The sequence below is a fragment of the Manis javanica genome, chromosome 15 (genome assembly GCF_040802235.1).
Source record: "Manis javanica isolate MJ-LG chromosome 15, MJ_LKY, whole genome shotgun sequence".
Taxonomy (NCBI): Eukaryota; Metazoa; Chordata; class Mammalia; order Pholidota; family Manidae; genus Manis; species Manis javanica.
The window spans coordinates 28,853,229-28,872,263 of NC_133170.1; the positions used below are offsets into that span (position 1 = coordinate 28,853,229).

The window sequence follows — 19,035 nt, forward strand, 5'->3', positions numbered from 1 at the left end:
GGGTCCCCTCAGATGGAAGCAAGGGGACCTGATTTGTGTCCCTGCACCACCAATTGGATCTGGATGCCCCCAGGCAGGGGCAATTGGTGCTGTACTCCCCACCCTGGAATAATTCAAGAGGCCCCAAGCCTCACCCTCACTCTGTTTTCTGGGGTGCCTCCCCCAGAGGGGGGCATGTGGGCATCCCTTGCCCTGGGTCCTGGTGCCTGCAGGATCCTGGCCCTCTAGCCCCTCTTCTGTCTACACCTGCTCTGCCCCAGGCCGGCCCCTCACCTTATCCACACTCTCCATCTGATCTCCCCCTGCTGCTCTGGGTGCTCCTCTGGACTGCAGTCATCTACCCCTGAAAGCCCCGCCCGCCTCCCTCTGCCAAGCCTTCCTCAGCAGCCTGGGCTGTTCAGACTTGGTGCCCCGGACTGGTCCTCCTCCGCTCGCCCTGCTTCCAAGGCTTCCCTGACCAGCATCCTGGTCAATGGGTAACCATGCTCACTGCAGTCAAGCTTCAAAAGAACGTGATTGGATAAGCACAGGCTTGGGGAAATAACGTGAAATGCAGGCCCGCTAGGCGGCTGTGCACCTGTTCTCAGACCTGGCGGAGGTGGGCCCCATGACTACCCTCCCTTTTCTCTCCAGTCTAGGAAGAGATCTCGACTCTCCTTGAGCCCAGGAAACGCAGAGTCGAGGGTCCACAGTCTCTCAGGGGGACAGAGCAGTGATTGGGGTCTTCCTTATGCACGATGGGGGCGGTGTGGGGGAGAGCAGAGCCTGTGAGCAGAGGTGCTTGTCCCTAGAGTCCCTGGGCACCCCCAGGGGCCCGCGTCTGCCAGGACCCTGCGGATGTCCCTCTCCACCAGGCGCCAACCTACGGGACAGCAGGCCCGAGAGAGGCCCTGAGGGTGGGGGGGTCTGTAAGCCGCCGCGACCCCGTCCTTCCCCGCGTCCTCGCAGGGTCCCCCAGGCCACCACACCGCTGTCCCCATCTCCACTCAGTTCGCTACGTGTGCTCCGAACTGCAGGGAGGCCCGCTCCCAAACAAAGGCGCCGGCCCGGGCTCCAGGCGGGGCGGGGGGGCCGGACCTGGGAGCAGGGGCGCGGGGGTGGGCGCGGGGGCGCGCGCCGCAGGGCGGGGCCGGGCGGCCGCGCGGCGGCAGGAAGTGCCCGGTGCGGGGCTGCGAGGCGGCCGCTCCTCTCCCGGTGCAGCGCCCGGAGCCGCGAGCAGCCCCCTGCCGCCTCCCTCTGCGCCCGGAGCCCCGCGGCCACGGCCGGTAAGTGCGGGGCGCGGCGGCGGAGCGCGGGCCCGGGCCGCCTGCGGTGGGGCGGGGGCACGGCCTGGCCAGTGAGAGCAGGGGTCCGGGGAGGAGGGGGCCCGGCCAGGCCCGGGGAAGTGGGGCCCTGGCGGCGCGGGGAGGCGGGAGCCGGGGGTCCGGGTGGGGGCGCCGGAGTGGCGGGACCCGGCCAGGCCGAGGAGGAGGGGGCGCCTCCACACCTCCCTGCCCGCCCCGCGCTCCCGGAGCAGGCCGGTGGCGGGCCCAGGCGGGCAGGGCAACAGACTTTGGATGAGGAGTAGGGCAGGAATCCTCCGGACACGCTGGATGGACGTGTAGGCGCCGGTGCCCGTCCCCGGTCTGCAGCATATGTGTCTGTAACTCTCCTCCTTGGTCTGCCTTTGCGAGAGAGCTCTGGACTCAGTGCCTTGTGCCGCTCAGGGTGTTCAGTGCACGTATGTCCCTCTTCAGGATGCCATTCTGTCTGTGGATGGCTCTTACGCATCCGCCTGAGGTGACAGGTCCAGAGTGATGCTAGCTAGAATTGCACAGTCCTTGGCTTGGTACCCCATGCACAACAGAGTTTGCTAAATGCAGCTGGTGTACTTCAGTGGGTCTGGTCTCAGCACAGTTCTCATCCAGTCTCATGGGCACACCTGTGGATTGTGGGGACATAGCTGTGCAGGCCCTGTCGCATGTGTCTGTCCATTCCTGCATGTGCAGTTGGTTGGTTTGGTATGGAAGAAGGAAGGTGTGGAAAGTTCTAGGCTGTATCATTTTCACCGGAGATGTGTGGGTGAATTGGCTGGAAAATATGAAAGGGAGGAGGGCTCAGCTGGGTTGGGCAGGAGAGCATCTCCACGTGAGTCTAAGTTGCTACACATCTCCTGCACGTCAGCACACATTATGAGGCAGGGGTGGTGTAGAGAGAAGAGGCAGCTTCTGGAAAACCTCCCCAAGTACACCCCAGGGCACAGGATGTAGGTGGCAGGGTGGAGGAGAGAAGGAGGGTGGTATTAGGCCAGGGTGGATAGTCTGTGTTCAATTTGTGGGCTGATGGGTTCTAGTGGGAAGAAGCTACAGCTGGGAGTCTGGAGACCTGGGTGTGAATGAGAACTTAGTGGTTGTTACTCTGTCAGTAGTGATGTTCCCTCCACAGGTCTCTGAATGTGACACCTCATGTGTGGAGTCTGAGGTCTGGAGAATGCTTTGAGGCCGTGCTGCTGGGTTTGCAGGTAGTAGAGGGAGCCATTTGCATGCTGCTTCTGTAATGCTCAGCATAAGAGGCCTGCTTTGGACCCCTGGTGTGTGAGATCCGTAGGTCTGAGTGGGCCCTAGTTCTGTGTGAATGCCTTCTGCCGCACCCGGGTCAAACTGGCTTGGCTGCCCTTTAAATTGTAGTGGCTAGAGCAGCATGACTTTCCAGAGAGACTTTCCCCAGGCCAGCCACGTCTTACTTTCATCCTCATGGCCCCAGTGGATGCCGTGAAGAGCCCTTTCCAATTTGCAGCCAGGGGGACAGGAGAAGAGGGAGCTTTTCCAGCCCAGGCCACGGGTCTGCAATGTCAACCTGTCAACTGCAGGGTGCAGTCTTGTGGGTCACAGAGCCCCCCAGGCTGTAACCAGCTGGGGAGGGCAGGTGGCAAGATTCATGGCAGACAGCCCTGAACACCAGTTGGTGGTTTGTGGGCTCTTGGATGTAACTCTTTGCATGTGCAGCTGTTTAGTAAACACCGTGACAGGGAAGAGCCCTGGCTGGGGAACCTGGAGGTCCCGTGGGTCAATCCCCGGCTCAGCCTCGTACCCGCTGGGTGACCTGGGGAAAATCACTTCACCTCTGTGGGTCTGCTTCCTTTTGGTCACATCAGGGCATCTTTCCAGATCAGCGGTCTGCTCTCATCTCCTATGTTCCTTTCCTTGGAGAGGCCTTTCTGGATCCCCCATCTAAAGTAGCCTTCTCCTGGCCACAATCACATCTCCCTGACCTAATTCCCACATAGCACTTACTTTGTCCGATCTCCTTTCTGCTGCATTCTGCTGTGCACTTCGGCAAGGCAGGACCTCCCTTGTCCTGTGATCTGCTGGCTCGCCAGCACCTGGAACATATTAGGTACTCAAGAAAGGTTGTTAGTGAGTGAGAGAATAACTGAATAAGGAAATGGCTGAATGGTCTTCAGTTTGCGCTCTTGGGAGCTCTTGAGGGAGAAGCAAGCCCCATAGGCAGGGCCACAGTCCCTCATGCTAGCAGCTCGGGGTTATCTGAGTTACAGATTGGCTTCCAGGGAGGATTTCCTTTGTAGAAAGGGCCCTCCCACTAAAATAAAACCAGAAAACTATTTTATCAGAAGAGTCTTAAGGGCCAGCTCTGAGTGGAAATGATTGTACTACTGCATCTGGAAGTAATGCACTCTGGGTCCTGGAGGAGGACCAAAGGCAGGGATGCACACAACCAGGGTGGTAGGCCTGGGGGCTTGGGAGGGCACCTAGTTCTGCCTGGCCACTGACTTCATCATCTGGCTGGTTTTTTGCAGCTGGTTTAATTTCCTGAATTTTGGATCAAGGTTAATGGGAAAATAATTTTGCCCCCAATACAGCAGTGAGGAGTATGTAGGAACTCTGGACCACATGTGAGATGGGCACTAGACCACGGGGAGGAGCCACACACTGAGGTCTGAGAGCTGCCTGTTTAGGGTCAGTGGGCCTGTCACTTGGGTGTGTTCCCAGGCAAACTGCCCAGACAGGCTCCTCCTCCCTAGGAGTCCGCACAGCATTGTTTCTCATAAGTGGCTGGCAGTGTAGAGGAACCCTTCTCTCTGGGCGATTCCTGAGCCTAGAGGACATCCACGTGGTGGCACATCCTGACCTACACTTGGAGCGCCCGTGTTGGCCCCGCGGGAAACACGCTCATGTCGTGTCTTCCTGTGAACCATCAGCAGGGTGCACTGTGACTCCTGTATCCAGACGGTTTTTGGCCCAGAATATGTGCTCGCCACCACATACTATGATATGGTTATATAATATATATACTATTACATACATATGATATTGATATAATATTAATGTTACTGATTCATAAGTATATCCAGGAAGCGAGGAGGACGTTGAGTTGTTTCTTTGTGTTGTTTTAGGCAGGCGGTTGAGGACAGGGACTGTGAGGAGACACGAGACACACTCTGGCTGACTCTTGCGCGTTCCCAGGGTTGTCAGGTCTGTACTGACAAGTCAGTGCCCTGCACGGCGGATGGAGCTGATGCCTGCTCTGAGCCTCGCCTCTCCAGACCTGAGAAATTCATAAAGACCTGGCCCCTAAAACCCAAGAGTCTAGTTGTTGAGATTAAACTCACTCCCAAAAAATGTTAACAGCTGAGTTCAGACTGTGTGGCACTCGCCCAAGCTACAGCTGGAGCTGGAATTCAGAGAACAGGAAAAACCAGAGAGCAGAGAGCCCAGCTCTGGGGCAGACACTGTGACCAGGAGTCCCAGCTCTGCCCCTTCCTCTCTGGGTGACCTCCCTTGCATTGCATGACCTCACCAAGCTTCAGTTTTCTCAGCAATAAACCGAGGAAATGATCTCTTACTCCCAGCCTGGGTACAGATGCCTGAGTTAAGCTTGAGAAGGTCAATGTACAGAGCAGCTCAGAGTGCCCAAGCAGCCGCTGACAGCAGTACACACTTGGGAGAGGGTGCATGGTGAGAAGGGGCTCCCCCAGTGGTGACTGCTGTGCAGCTGTGTCCCTGAGTCCCGTTAGTCATCAGGAGGTGCGTGACCGCCTGCTGGATACGTCCCCAGTCCAGTCAAGCACCCCTTTGCTCCTCTGGGTGCCTTTCCACCTGGCCCAGTCCACTCCCCACACACAACCACGGGGAGGAAGGGAGGCAGCAGCTGGGTTTCAGCAGCTTCTCTCTCCCCACCCACTGCCCCTGCATGCACGCACACGGCCCGTCCTAAAGGCTTAAGGAGCTTTACTGCAAAGTACCAAGAATTCAAGTACTGAGGATGTTAGAGGTTCAGGAAATGTAACGGGAAATTGCTGCGTCGGCTCCCTGATCTGTCTTGATGTAGTCAGTGACCTTTGCTCTTTGATGGTAGTGGGGGATGACCTGCAGTGGCTCTCACCTTTGTCCCAGTTTACGGATTCTTCTTTTTTTTTTAAAGGATCTCATATTTAGAAAGGTCTTTCTCAGCCAAACTTCATTGCAAATGAAAATTTGTTTCTTCTTCTGAAAAAAAGAATCACAGGCCATATAAATGATAGTGATTTCACTATGCAGTGTCCACCTGGCTGCATTTACATTTTTAAAAGATAAGCTTAGGTCTTTTTCTGACAAATCCTAGTGTGTTTAAAAGGCTCAGAAGAGAAAAGAACAATGCACAGGAGTGGAGTGGTGCTGTCCAGTGTGTCTGAGGTCTGGGACAGATTGCAAAATCAAGGAACAAAAAGCGTTATCCTCTTTAACCATGCAGGTGTGGTAGCTAGACTCTGAAGCCTCTTTGACAGGAAAAGGTCCAAGATTCTGGTACGTGTTCTTGAACTATTGTAAAGAAATTCCTCCCTCAGAAACCCATTTATAGGCCAGTACTAGTGTTTTACATTTGGAGAACAATATCCCATTCCTAGCTTCACAATCATATTGCTCACAACTACTTGAGGACAGAAATTATATTTACTGTTTGTCCCTGGCAACTAGCACAAAGCAGGACAAACAGAAGGCATTCAATCAATGTCCATCGAACAGATACTTCAGGAAGAAGCTTATCAGTCATCAACGAGATTCTGTCTCAAGGAGAAGTCCCCCAACAGGGCTGGCTACATAATTTTGTGGAACCCAGTGCAAAGGGAAATCGTGGGCCCCTGTTTCAAAAAGCAGGAAAAAGTGCCATTAAAGGTACTAACACTAAAGCTTTTTCCTTTCTTTCATGGTCTCTTTCTTATCATGGTGATTTTTATTTGCATTTTAATGCATTCTCAGTAAAGAACAATTGAACGTTTTAATTATTAGCACAAATTTTATCATTCATCTTTATGTTTTGCAATGCCAGTCTTAAATGCAAATATGTGAGCATTTAACTTGTGGAGAATCACCAACAGTACATGTGGGGAAGTTGGGGCTCCTATGGCCAGGATCCTTACTGAACTTAAACCACCTGATGATGTAACTGGCCTGTTGCTGGGCTGCTGCTTCCACACCTTTAGGCAATAAGCTATTACTGTGCTATATAGAGAGCTCAGCCCAGTGCTCTGGGTGGAGGCAGAGATTCTAGTGCTCATCCTACCGCGGAGAACAAGCCGGGTAATAAACGCTTTCACCCCAAAGAACGTTTTGCTGTCAATTTCTTTGGTCACACCTAATTCATAGTGAACTTGCCCAGGGCTGAAACCCATTGGCAAGACAATTGGCAAAGTCGGCAGGGTTCATTGTTGACCAAGGAAAAAGACAGGCTGCCCTTATGGGAGGGGTGCTTCAGCGGGCTGCCCCTGTGAATGGGGAGACAGTGGATTGCCCCCCAATGGGTATGTGGTGGCTTGCCTCCTAGAGGACTGGGCCCCACCCCAGGACTGGAGGCAAGTGGAGGTGACACCTGAGGCAATACAGATAGCCCTTGGTATAGTAAGTAGGTCTTATGGGAGACAGAGTGCCCATGAGGCAGCGGGGATTTTGGGCTGGCTGCTTCTCACAGTATTGAAAAAGTCTACAGAAGAGAAGGACATGCTCCGAAAAATGACAATGGAACATTCCTGGGTGAAAGGGTTTATACCTAACTATGTTCCCACTGTGAGGTCAATCACAGAATCCCATCCATCCATTCAGAGTGAGTCTGCGTGCAGCAAGCTGGTCTCTGCCTCTGGGCGTCTCTGTCCTCAGCTGTCAACACACCAGCCTGTGCTCTCATGCAGCCATCCCACTGTGTCACCCAGAGCACTGGGTGGAGCAGTTTATATAGAGTCAGTGGCAACATATTGCACACACGTGTGTAGTGAGCAAGCCAACCAGGGCCAGATGAGAATCCTGGCCACAGGAACCTTCACTTTATCCACAGTACCTATTTGGTAAATGCAGAGACTTAAGCACTTCTGAACTATCTTGACTTAATCTAGATAAATATCACATGTGCCTGGGTAGGTAGGAAAGCCGTGTTGCTGACCTGCACCTGTAACGACGGGCGAATTCTGTTACCCCAGCTGTTCACTCTAGGGAGGACAGGTTCCCTCAGGGTTCCTTGATCAGTCGCCTGTCCTCCCAACAACAGAGCAGGGGGAGCATTTATACAAATACAACGGGATTGAATAGCCTACGATTGAGAGTCAACTATGTGCCAGGTGCTGTATGAGGTTTTAGCATACACTCTCCTGTAATGATCACTGCCTTGTAAAGTCAGTGCTGTTATCCGCATTTTACAGATGTGAATGGTGAGGCACAGAGCAGTTAAAGATCTTCCCCAAATCCCACAGCTAAGCAAATGGCCAGGCTGCAATTCAAACCCAAAGGGTTCTGGCCACAAAATTGGCCACAAAATTGGGGGTGGAGGTGGGAAAGCTGGCCTAGGATCAGGCATGGCATGGCATTTCAGTAAATCTAAGTTGGTTGAGCTTGTGAACACCTAGAGCAGTTATCCTCAGCTTGCCTAATCCTTGCCCAGTGTCCTGTGTGCCCTCAGCAGGGTGTAAGCCCACACCATCCAAAGGTTGGATTGCTAATTCGCCATTTCAGAAAGAATTCAAGGACAGAAGACACATGAATAGCAACCAGAGGCAACCAGACAGCAAGTTCTATGCCACTTGCCAAGAATGCAGCTGCTACCCACAGAGCTGGCTGGGTCTTTAAGTTCTTCCTTCCTCATTTTGGAAATTAGCAGCCAAAGTGGTGCATAAATATTACATATTTCATATTATTATCATCACCGTCAATAACAACAAGGCATCCCTTTAGAGCTCTTCACATGTCCAAAGCACTGTGGGCACGTTAGCTTCTGCCATCCCAGCACTGCTGGGCATGGTAACACCCCGAGGCAGGGGAACTCAGAGACCATGGCATGTCGGCAGCACTGTGAGTGTGCAGCCCCCCAAACGCAGAGCTGGGCTGAGAACCAGGGCTATGGGTTTGAGTCAGGCTCTCCTCAGACTTGCTGGGTGAGAATGGAGAATTGACATCTAATCGACCCTCTTAGTCTCCCGGCTGACCTATGGGGGTGGACTGCTTTCCAAGGTTCCTTCCCTTCTTCCAGTCCTGGGCCACGAGGGCTTCCCAAACCTTGGGAACGGTGAGTTTATATAGAGTCAGTGGCAACATATTGCACACACGTGTGTAGTGAGCAAGCCAACCAGGGCCAGATGAGAATCCTGGCCACAGGAACCTTCACTTTATCCACAGTACCTATTTGGTAAATGCAGAGACTTAAGCACTTCTGAAATATCTTGACTTAATCTAGATAAATATCACATGTGCCTGGGTAGGTAGGAAAGCCGTGTTGCTGACCTGCACCTGTAACGACCTGATCGTGGTGATGATGTGGTCAGCGCGTGCCTAGGGAGTCAGTATGGGCAGCCTCCATGGTTCGCTGATGCCAGGTCTGTTTCTACAACATCCTCCCTCTGTAACTCATGGAACTGAAGTTCTCCCTTCTTTTTTTGGAAAGAAAGCATAACCACAGGGATTGTTGGTTAGCCGCCATGTGAGTGCATTATTTCTTTGCCCAGAATGGTCATGTAGCTTTAAAAAGACAAATACCTGTGTGCTTGGCTCTCCTGCAGGGAGGAGATTCTAATGCTTTTCAAGAGGGTTTCTAAATCTGTAGAAAATATGTTTTCACAGACTTGAGATAAGGAAACATGGTTTATTTATCAGGGAGCTTAGCAGCTTCAAAACACTCTTCAATAAATTACATCACCTTCTGGACTGAAGACCTAACAGATTTACATCCGAGTCCCACAGTGAAAATTGGAATTTAAATTTGGATGCAGGAGTGTTCTCTGCCTCATCGTACACACAGATGCACATGCGTGCATGTCTGTCAGTCTATGCGGTGTGGCAGAAAGCCAGCTGGGTCAAGGGTCTGGGTACCTGGGACAGCCGGCTCCTAGCCCCATCTCTGCCTCTGCTGGCATCGCTCGGGTCTACTGGCCCTAAGACACAAACCTGCCCTTGGGAGTTGAGAGGCCAGGCCCTGTCTATACCTACCCAAAAAAGGAGTTTAACCATTCTGTAGGGGGAAATCAGAAACCTGTTTGGGGATCTGCTAAAACCTGTGGAACCCCAGCACATAAATGGTAACATTTTTCATACAACTTCAGGGGCCTTCAAGTTGTCAGTCCTGGGAGGGAAGGGTCTTTTAGGCCTACTGCTCTGCCATGATATCCTGCTCAGAGACAAGACAGGTACTATTTTGTGCAGATCCTCTGGGAAAGGAGATGAGCTTTTGTGTCATTCAAGCTTTTTTCTTTTTTGCCATTTGCTGCTGCCTGGAAGGGAGTGTCTGCACCTTTCTGCTTCCCAGTGAGCAGTTGTGCATGTGCTCCAGCATAATGTAACGTGCAACAGAATGCAGGCCGTGGGGAGTCCCTCCTCCAGCCTGGCTGACCCCTGCCAGAGCACAGAGCACCTACACTCTCCTCTTGCCCCCGCTGCCAGCTGCGGCCACCGCAGGCATCATGGAGAAGGGGCAGGCGTGAGATACTGCAGTGTTTACTGGCCTCACAGTTGCACTCTGAGATCTTGACCCTCTGTGGATAAAATGAAGGTTCCTGTGGCCGGGATTCTCACCTGGCCCTGGTTGGCTAGCCCACTGCACACGTGTGGGCAATACGTTGCTACTGACTCTATATGAAGAGCTCCACCCAGTGCTCTGGTCAACACGGTGGCACGGCTGCAAGGCTGCAGGAAAGCAGAGCAGAGGCTGGAGTGGTGGCAGCACCAAGGACAGAGACTGGGACAGCTGTGCAGACAGAGAGGCCCAGAGGACAACTATGTGGGCAGAGACCAGCTTGCTGTGTGCAGACTTGCTCTGAGTGAACGAGATTTTAGTGATTGACCTGCCACTGCAGAAATAAAGTTGGGTATAACCCTTTCACCCCCAAGAATGTTCTACTGTCGTTCCTTTGGTCACATTGAATTCATAGTGAACTTGCCCGGGGCTGAAACCCATTGGCAAGGCACCCTCTTATCCCCATAGGGCAGAGGAGGAAGCTGGCTCAAGTATATTGGTGACCTACCCAAGGTCACACAGCTGGTAAGGGTGACATTAATTGTCCTTCCATGTACAGGACAGGCAGACTTCAGAGGCCCAGGCTTCCCTTCACAGTCACTTCCAGGCCCTCCTCCCAACACCAGGGATGGTGGAGGGGACAAAGCCCCCGCCGCCTGCACTCGGGGTCTTGTATAAGCCACCCCACGAGGACCTCATCTGAAGCCCATGGTGTCCTCTGTGGGCTCCAGCCAGTCATTTCCCAGCAAACTGTCAGAAACTGTCAGGTCAAGCAAACAGTGGCTGTGGCTGTTGGTCCGGGGTGGGGGTTTGCCCTCAGCTGGGGACCCTACCCTGGGGGTAGGGGGGCACAGCAGTGATGTTGGGGCCCATATATCTGAGGACCTGGGACCCTGAGTCAAACCCGGTGGCACGTCCTTGTTGAGTCTGGGAGCTGAGAGCTTTGTTGATCTGGGGCCCAGGGTGCCTCTCACACTCTCTAGCCTGCTCCAAGCAGCCGTGTCTCTGCCCTTCTCACATGTAGGCAGCAGTGAAAGCACACCCCTCCAGGTCATGGTCACCCAGCCCTTCCATCCCAAATCTCTGTAAGGCACTAGCACGTGGCTGTTGGCTGGACCACTCATGGTACGTGGCAGGGTGGCAGGGAAGGCCTGTGCCAGGAGCTTGCATCCTAACTCTGCATCTGGGAGGAGCAGAGCAGACCCAGCTGGAGTGAGCATCGCTGGCTGGCCCCCTCCTCTGGACCTGTCTGCAGATGGCAGCTTTCTGTCTTGCCATAGTTACCTGGCTTCAGACCCCAAGGCCCTGGAGTAGCTCCCAAAGACCCAGCACGGCCTTGGTTTCCTTTGTTGGGTACAGGATCTGGAAAGCTGCTGCCAGCGGTGTGAATCCAAAATGAGCTGGGAGCTGCCCTGAGGGGGAGGCAGAGAGCTGGGACCAGTCCTCATTCCCCAGCATCCTGGGGGCCCTGGCTGACGGCACAGGGCAAGGGCTCAGCTGCACCAGAAGCCTCCTGGGAAGAGGCAGTTCTCATCATTAATGGGGAGCTGGGCACTAATCAGAGAGGCCCAATGCAGTGATACAGAGGCTGGAAAGCAGCCCAGCCTCTTGAAATGGCCTGGCAGAAACCAAACCAGGATACTCCTGGGAGGCAGGCTCCAGGAGCCTGGGCAGGAAGTCTGCCAGCCTGGCACTGGGCCAGGGACAGGCCAGAAGGCTCTTTCCCAGCAGCCCAGGGGTGGATTTGTAATTTAGATTAGGCTGAATATCAGGTCCTAAGAGTGCCTACCTCTCTTAGGAGGTATTGTAAGAACTATTATAATAATTATGTCATTATTATTCCCATCATTTGTGCAAGTAATCCATGAGCCAAGCCCGCTAACCACATGTCAGTGAGGCTGGGCTCACTTGCCCAAGGCAGATGCCATTCCCAAAAAAAGAGGGGGACTGTGGAGGGCAGTTTGGTGATTCCTCAGTGAGTTAAATTAGAGTTACTATATGACCCAGCAATTCTGCCCCTAGGCATTACCCACTGGAATTGGAAATGGGTTGGAACAAAAACGTATGCATGGATGTTCATAGCAGCTCTGTTCACTATAGCCAAAAGGTGAAACCCACATGTCCATTGACAGATGAATGGATAAGCAAAAGGTGGTGCTTCCACACAAAGGAATTGTTCAGCCATAATAAGAATCACATGGTTGAGTATGAATGATCCTTGAAGACATTATGCTGAGTGAGAGAAACCAGACACAGAAACCACATGGTGTATGATTCCACTGATATTAAATACTCAGAATAGGCAAATCCATAGAAACAGGCAGTAGATTAGCAGTTACCTGAGCTGGGGGCGGGGACCAACTGATTGCTAAGTGGGTACAAGGTTTCTATTTCTGGTGATAGAAAAGTTCTGGAACTAGATTGTGGTGATGGTTGCACAGCATTGTGAATGTACTTAATGCCCCTGAATTGTGTACTTTAAAATGGTTACAGTGGGAAATTTTGTGTTATGTGTATTTTACTGCAATAAAGAAAAGGGAAAAAGTGGGGTGGGGTTGTGGCCAGGTGGGGGTCAGTAGAAGTCGAGGCATCTGCAAAAGGAAGGGCTTTTCAGATGGTCTTGGAGATCACTCCAGCTCTAAAACACCTCATGGGTCTGTGGTAGAGATTCAAGGGCAGGTGACAACATGCAATTGAAGGGTAAAAAAGTTGATGCCTGTGTGCAGGTCTCATAGAGAGTGGGCTGACTTCTTGCAGTTCCAGCTTTAGGGTGAGTATGGGATGGGGAGGTAGCAATCGATGAGCTTGGAAGGGGGAAGGGGGCCTAACACACCCCTTCAGCCAGAGAAGCTATGCTTCATCCATTTTGTATATCAAGATTCTGCATATAAATGTATTTGAAAGAATGTACTTCCGGAACACCACTTTCTCACTGAGGCACAGGCAGGGGCAGTGAGTTGCCCAAGGTGCTGGCAAGTGGAAAGGGAAATCCTGACTCTGACGTTCCTTGTCTGCTGACACCTCTATAAATGCCGCACTGCATCCTTTACGGGACGTTCCTAGCATCGCCTTGACAGTTCCCCTTTGTTTGGGTTCCAGGGCACACACTCTCCCATGCCCAGCACCAGCCTTCCCTCGGGTTGGTGACCAAGCCCCCCACCCACACCCACACCCCCACCGCTGGGATAGGGCCTCACACATCTGTCTGCCTATGGGTGATGAAAGGAGCGGCTCTTTCTCCATGGAAATCATAGCTCCTTCATTCAAGAAGATTGAGGAAACTATAATATAGATCTGTCTCTGAGAGTAGGAAAAATTATAGACTGTATTCCTCACTATAATTAAGCTGGTTTTAGTGGGAGCACGAAGAATATTAGGCAATGCGTTGTTCTTTTGTAAAGGTGTTTTTGAAACCCAGTTTGTCAAAATTAAAACCCTGTTAGTTCCGAGAGACAGCAGTTTTCCTGGGTGGGTTTAGGGTTTCACTTCTCACCATCAGCCTCCTCTGCTCCCTGGCCTGGCCCAACCTTGAGCCTGGCGTGTATCTGCTTTGCCACTTTCCTTGCTGAATTCCCACCCATCCCTGAATGCTCTCCCCAGCAGTTCCCGCCTCAACGCTCCTGTACACGCTTCTCTCTGAACTCCATGCAGTGTGCTGAGTCACGTTGATATGCTCTGTCCCCGGCTGTGAGTTCTTTGAGGTCAGGGATGTTTCATTCTTTCTCCTTGTCGTCGGCACCTAGCACATCATATGCCACATAGTGAGGCCTAAATAGTCAGTGGGTTCACAGATGAATTAATTAGTTACTCTCAGAGGGAAAAGCCTTCTATGAACAACGAACCAGAGCACTGAGGGGTAGACTTATGGCAGGGCAGTAGCAGGGAGAAGAGAGGAGTGGATTCACATGAAGTGGATTGAACAGCTGCAGAAGACATCTTGGTGAAGCATTACATATGGTGGGAGGTGGTGGCACTTAGAGGAAAGGACTGAACAGTCCCGAAGCTTGTGCCCTGGGTGAGTGGGTGGCTGGGCATGTCACATACTAAGATTAGGGTCACAGCGGGGCTGAATTGGTCAGGGAGATACTGTCCTAGTTTTGGATGTGCTAAATGTCAGGGACCTGGAGCCACGTGCGCCTGGAGGTTGGCTGACTTCTGAGAGTCATCAGCTGGTTAGGCATAGGTGGGGTTGGGCCTGAGTGAGGTTGACAGGGAGAGACAAGAGTCAAGGCACCAGGGATGGTGCCTTCCTTACGTGGAAAGGATGCCAGCCTTAAAGGGGTGAAGAAAGAAGGGGACCCACTTGACGAGACTGAGAAAGAGGATAAAGTCGAGGATGTGAAGGCATCTTCAGATCCAGGCAAACTGGAGCCCCAGGAGAAGGATCAGGAGCGAGTGTGCCAGGAAACTAGCCATGGGGAGAGCTTCAGAAGGAAGGTACGGCTCACAAAGGTTTCAAATTCAGTAGAGGGGAAGCAGGATGAGGTTTGAAAGGCTGCCTTAGGTGCTGGCAGAAGTGCCTTTGGGATGGGTGGAGGTGGAGGAGACTGGGGTGGGCTGCAGATTGACTGGACAAGGAAGTGAAGCTTCAGACTGCCAGCTTCAGGTGGGGAAGAGAAGGAGGACCTGGCAATAACTTGGGAGGGAGACAGGACCCAGAGAGACGGGGGAGACTTGGGAGATGCCTCCCCATGAGCTAAAGTGTGGCCATCTCACACCTGTTATCCTGGCTCTGGGTTGGTCTGATTGTGGACTAATTTGTTGCCCCTAGAGGTGGGGATGGAGTAGGATGTTTTTCCTTCTTGTTGTGTGGGACATCATAGAGAGGGCTCTGACCCCTAGAGACAGGAGTCCATTAGGCGGGAAGCCGAGCTGCTTTACCAGAGACCCAAAAGGGCAGTAGCTTAAAGAACAGTTTCTTTTCCTCTCATGTAACAGTCCAGGACAGGCAGGCTGGTGTGCTCCAGGCTCCTGCCATGTCGTTTCTCTACCATCCTCGAGGACAGTGTGTGACCTTGTAGTGTAGTCCTAGTCCTCAGACCAGCAACATCAACATCCCCTGGAAATTTGTTGGAAATGCATATTCTCAGGCCCCACCCTAGACCTGGTGAGTCGGAATCCCTGGGGTGGGGCCCAGCCACCTGTGTTTGTAAAAGCCCCCTAGGTGATTCTGCTGGACCCTAAAGTTAGAGAACTGTTGCTCTCAGGTGTCCTCATTGTCTGCATGGTTGAAGCTAGATTTCAGGTACATCTATGGTCCAGCTGTCAGTGGGGATTGTGGAGATACATAGGGGCATCATTTTAAAGTCCAAGCTTGGCAGTGGCACAGTCACACACATTCCGTTGTCAAGAACTGGTACACAGCCAGACCTAGCAACTTAGAGGGCTGGGAATCATAGCATGAGGTGGCCACATGCCCAGCTAAAACTCCATTATAACGGAAGGATGGGGAACAGCTCTGGTAGACCATCAGTAGCCTTGGCTATCTTATGAGTCAACCTTAGTACATTTTAATGCACCTCTCATCTTCCAGAATAAAGTGGGGGATGGATTTCTACCTGCACAGTGCAGTTGAGGATATTTAAAATGGCCCATGGGGTTAGTTGGCCAGGTGTTCCAGTCCCCAAATGTCTACCCACCCTCTCTGGGCTCGGGCAGTCTGACCTTCAGACACCTACCTTACCTGCTCACTCACGAGACATGGTGCTGCCCAGTGCCTGCTTGTAGACTTCCAGGAAGAGTCAGGATCTCATGCAGTGGCCCCAGCAGAGGGAGGGCGCCTGGCTCAGCAGGGAAGGATGGGTGGTAAAGGTTCTGGTTTACTGGGAAGGAGAGGAGAAGGGAGATGACAGCTTGATGAATGAGCAGCTGTGCACACCTGCAGGGACTGTGCCCTGCACAATGCCAGGGTGGCCGCTCACATGGACGCCAAAGGCTCCAGCTCCCCTTGGAGTTGGGTGGTGTGTCCGCCCTGTCTGTGTCTCATCCCCACACCACCACCCCCTCTGCTGGACCCCAGCAGTCTGGCTCTAGGGTATTCCTGCTGCTGCCTCTGATCCTGAGCTCACCCTGAGTGGGCTGCCTCTGAAACCCCCATACTTGCTATGAGAGGCTGCTTAGGAGGCGCCTCAGAGCTCCAAGGACTGCACCTGGACAGAGAAATCAGCTCTGCATGGAGTCGAGCTTTCTTTCCTCAGAGCCTTCCGAAAGCCCAGACATGAGCGGCCTCTGGGACGGCACCAGGACTTGCTTCTTAGCTGGGCTGGGGGAGCCTCAGCATCCCCGTTGATACAGTAGAGGTGATCACTGAGCCCTGGGACCACCGAGTGAGAGAGCTGGCCCACTCCTCACTGGCCAATGCTGCAGGAGCCGGGGTCTCTGACCACCAGCCAGGAGTGTGAGAGAGGTGCTAGGGCTGGAGGGGGCTTCTCGTGGCCTCCAAACACCTTGTCCCCATGACTAGAAATCATGTTTCTGGAACAGAGGCAGAACGACCTGCTCCCTTGGATCTGGCATTTGTTTATTTAACGAGCTGCTTTCAGATCCGGCTCACGTGCACACTCATCTCTAACAGCCTGGCTCGCGATGCTGAGCCTGCTGCAGGAGGAGGGGGTGCTGAGATCCCACTGGGTGGGCCCAAAGGGCTCTGGGCTTTCCCCGCCTCTGCTGGAGGGCCATCTTTCAGGGCTGGAGCAAAGGCAAGAGAGAGAGGGCGCGGGGCTTGCCAAAGGGGCTCTGTGCATGTTCCTTTCCCATGCCCGTCAAGGCTGCGCCCACTGCTGTGGCTTTTTGCGAGGTCTGACTCCTCTAGGGAGCCCCCAACTGTGCCCCAGGGGCCTCCCACCTGTGGAACTGTCCTGTTCCCATGGGTTCTGTGTTCGGGTTATTTTCAAAGGGATTTTATTCTTTGATGTCCATGGACGTAGGTCTCTGCTTTGTACCTGAGGCTGGAATTGAAGGACGGGACGACCATGCAGGGAGGACAGAGAGAGCTCTGGGGAGAAAGACACGAGGAACACTTCCTGGGTGGGCCTGGGAAGCCCTATGCTCTCCCTCCTCACAGAAGTGTCCCCCACACTCAGGTAGCTTCAGGTCGTAGAAGGGGTGGTGTATGCTTTGCTCTCGCTTGTCTGTCATCTCTGACTTAGGTGTCTGGGGGCCTCCGAGTGCGCACTTGGCTCTTTACTGCGCATGCTCCTCCCCTCTGTCATTCATTCAGGTTTAGTGACACCCAGGCCTCAGGTATGTGGGGGATGTTCAAGGTACAGAAAAGAGCTCAGATTTTAGCAAATAATGTAGTTAAAGGAAATGCCTTTGGCTCAATTATGGGGGTGGGGCCTCTGGGTGTGAAGAGCAGGAAATGGGCTGGGGACACTGTAGTGTGTGATGGGCAGGGGGCAGGAAGATTATGAGGCCTGAGGAATAGTGAATATTTTTAACAAGCATAATAACATAGTGGTGAAGATGTTGCCAAACCAGGACATTGTATGAGTGAACAGGGGGCACTATGGACAGCCAGGCCAGTAGGTATAGCCAGGACTGTCCTGGAGAAACAGCATTGTATGGGTGGCCTGGAGCACACTTTGAAACTAGACTGCCTGACTTGGGATACCCCCACCACCAGCAAGGCCCCTCTATAACCTCTATCTACCTTTCCTCATCTGTACCGTGGGGCTGTGCTCACGCCTACTTAGAGGTTATTGTGAGGATTGAAAGAGGTTATACCAAGTACATAGAACCATACCTGACTCATGGCACGTGATCAATAAATAGCAGCCATTGTTATCACTAGGCACACGATCATATGCACAGAGCCTTCGATGACACAGAAGTAGATAAAAATTACCATGCCAGCAGGGAGTCTTGGAATGGAGTGACATCTTTCCTTAACCCGGTGGGGGAGATAGAGTCCTTCAAGTTTTATAGATAAGGAAAACTGAGGCCTGAAGTCATGGAGCAATCTAGAAGCAGAAGTGGGAGCAGAACCCAGGTCTCTGGGTGCAAGTTCTGGGAGCGGGGGCTGGGAGTGGGGGCTGGGAGCCTGGTGGGAAGGGGGGCAGTGAGCAGGAGGGCATCCATCACCTTCTGGGCTGAACCATCACTAGCCCTGATTTGATGGCAGAGGCCCTCAGGTGCTGCTCCGTGGGGTCCACCTCAGCTGCAGCCCTGCCTTTGAGGCCCTCCTCCCGCCTCCCTAAGGGTGCCTCTTGGGCGGAGCCTTGCATGTTGAGAACCAAAACAAGGTGCTTAATGTTCACCACAACGCTTGCTTTTTCCCCCTTCTTCCATTTATTTTATCTGTAGGAATATATGTTTTAATAACATGATTAACAAAACTGGAGAATACACATTCTTTTCAATGTACTTGGAACATTAACTGAAAGGATTTTCTGAACCATAAAGCAAGTCTCAACAAATTTTAAAGGACTGAAATCATACTGAGCGTATTTTCCAGCTACAGTAGGAACAAGAAAAAGACAACTAAAACATTCTCAAAAATGTTTGAAAATCAAGTAACACACATATATAATTTTGGATCAAAAAAAAATCACAGTGGAAATTAGAAAATACTTTGAAATGAACAGTGAAAATACAACAAATCAAAATGTGTGGAAAGCAGCCAAAGCAGTACTTAGAGGGAAATGCATATATTCACTTTGAGAAAGATCGAGCCGTATGCTTAAGGTCTCTGCACTTTATGTTTAGTAAAGTCCAATTTTAAAAGTTTAGGAAAACAGGAATCATCTCATTTAACAAATTCACACTAAAATACAAATGACTGATAACATTCAACTATATATACCTTCTAAAAAAGATATATCTAACTAAAATGATAGTTGTCATACTCTCAAGAAAAATGCCATTACAAACTGGAAAATTTCAGGTGGTCAATGTAGGAGAGTTTAGAGACCTTTCAAATGGGCTTTAGGCTAACCATCCAGCAGGAGGTCATATAAAAATTGCATTTTAGGGACAGAGTTGAGTGAAACAGAGCTTGGAAAGTAAAATGTTGATGAATGATAAAAAAGGAGACTAGGAAAAAAAATACCTGAATATATTTTCTTAGGT

The 19,035-nt window shown here is 52.0% G+C and overlaps 1 protein-coding gene across 11 annotated transcripts in view; it reads left to right on the forward strand.

The window, feature by feature from the left end:
- The first annotated feature begins 1,123 nt into the window (after window positions 1-1,123).
- TSPAN11 (tetraspanin 11) overlaps window positions 1,124-19,035 on the forward strand; it is a 65,845-nt gene continuing 47,933 nt past the window's right edge. For all 11 annotated transcript variants that reach the window (XR_012125439.1, XR_012125438.1, XR_012125437.1 and 8 more), the window contains exon 1: window positions 1,124-1,265. The gene's annotated coding sequence lies outside the window, so the exon portion shown is untranslated. The remainder of the gene's footprint in view (window positions 1,266-19,035) is intronic.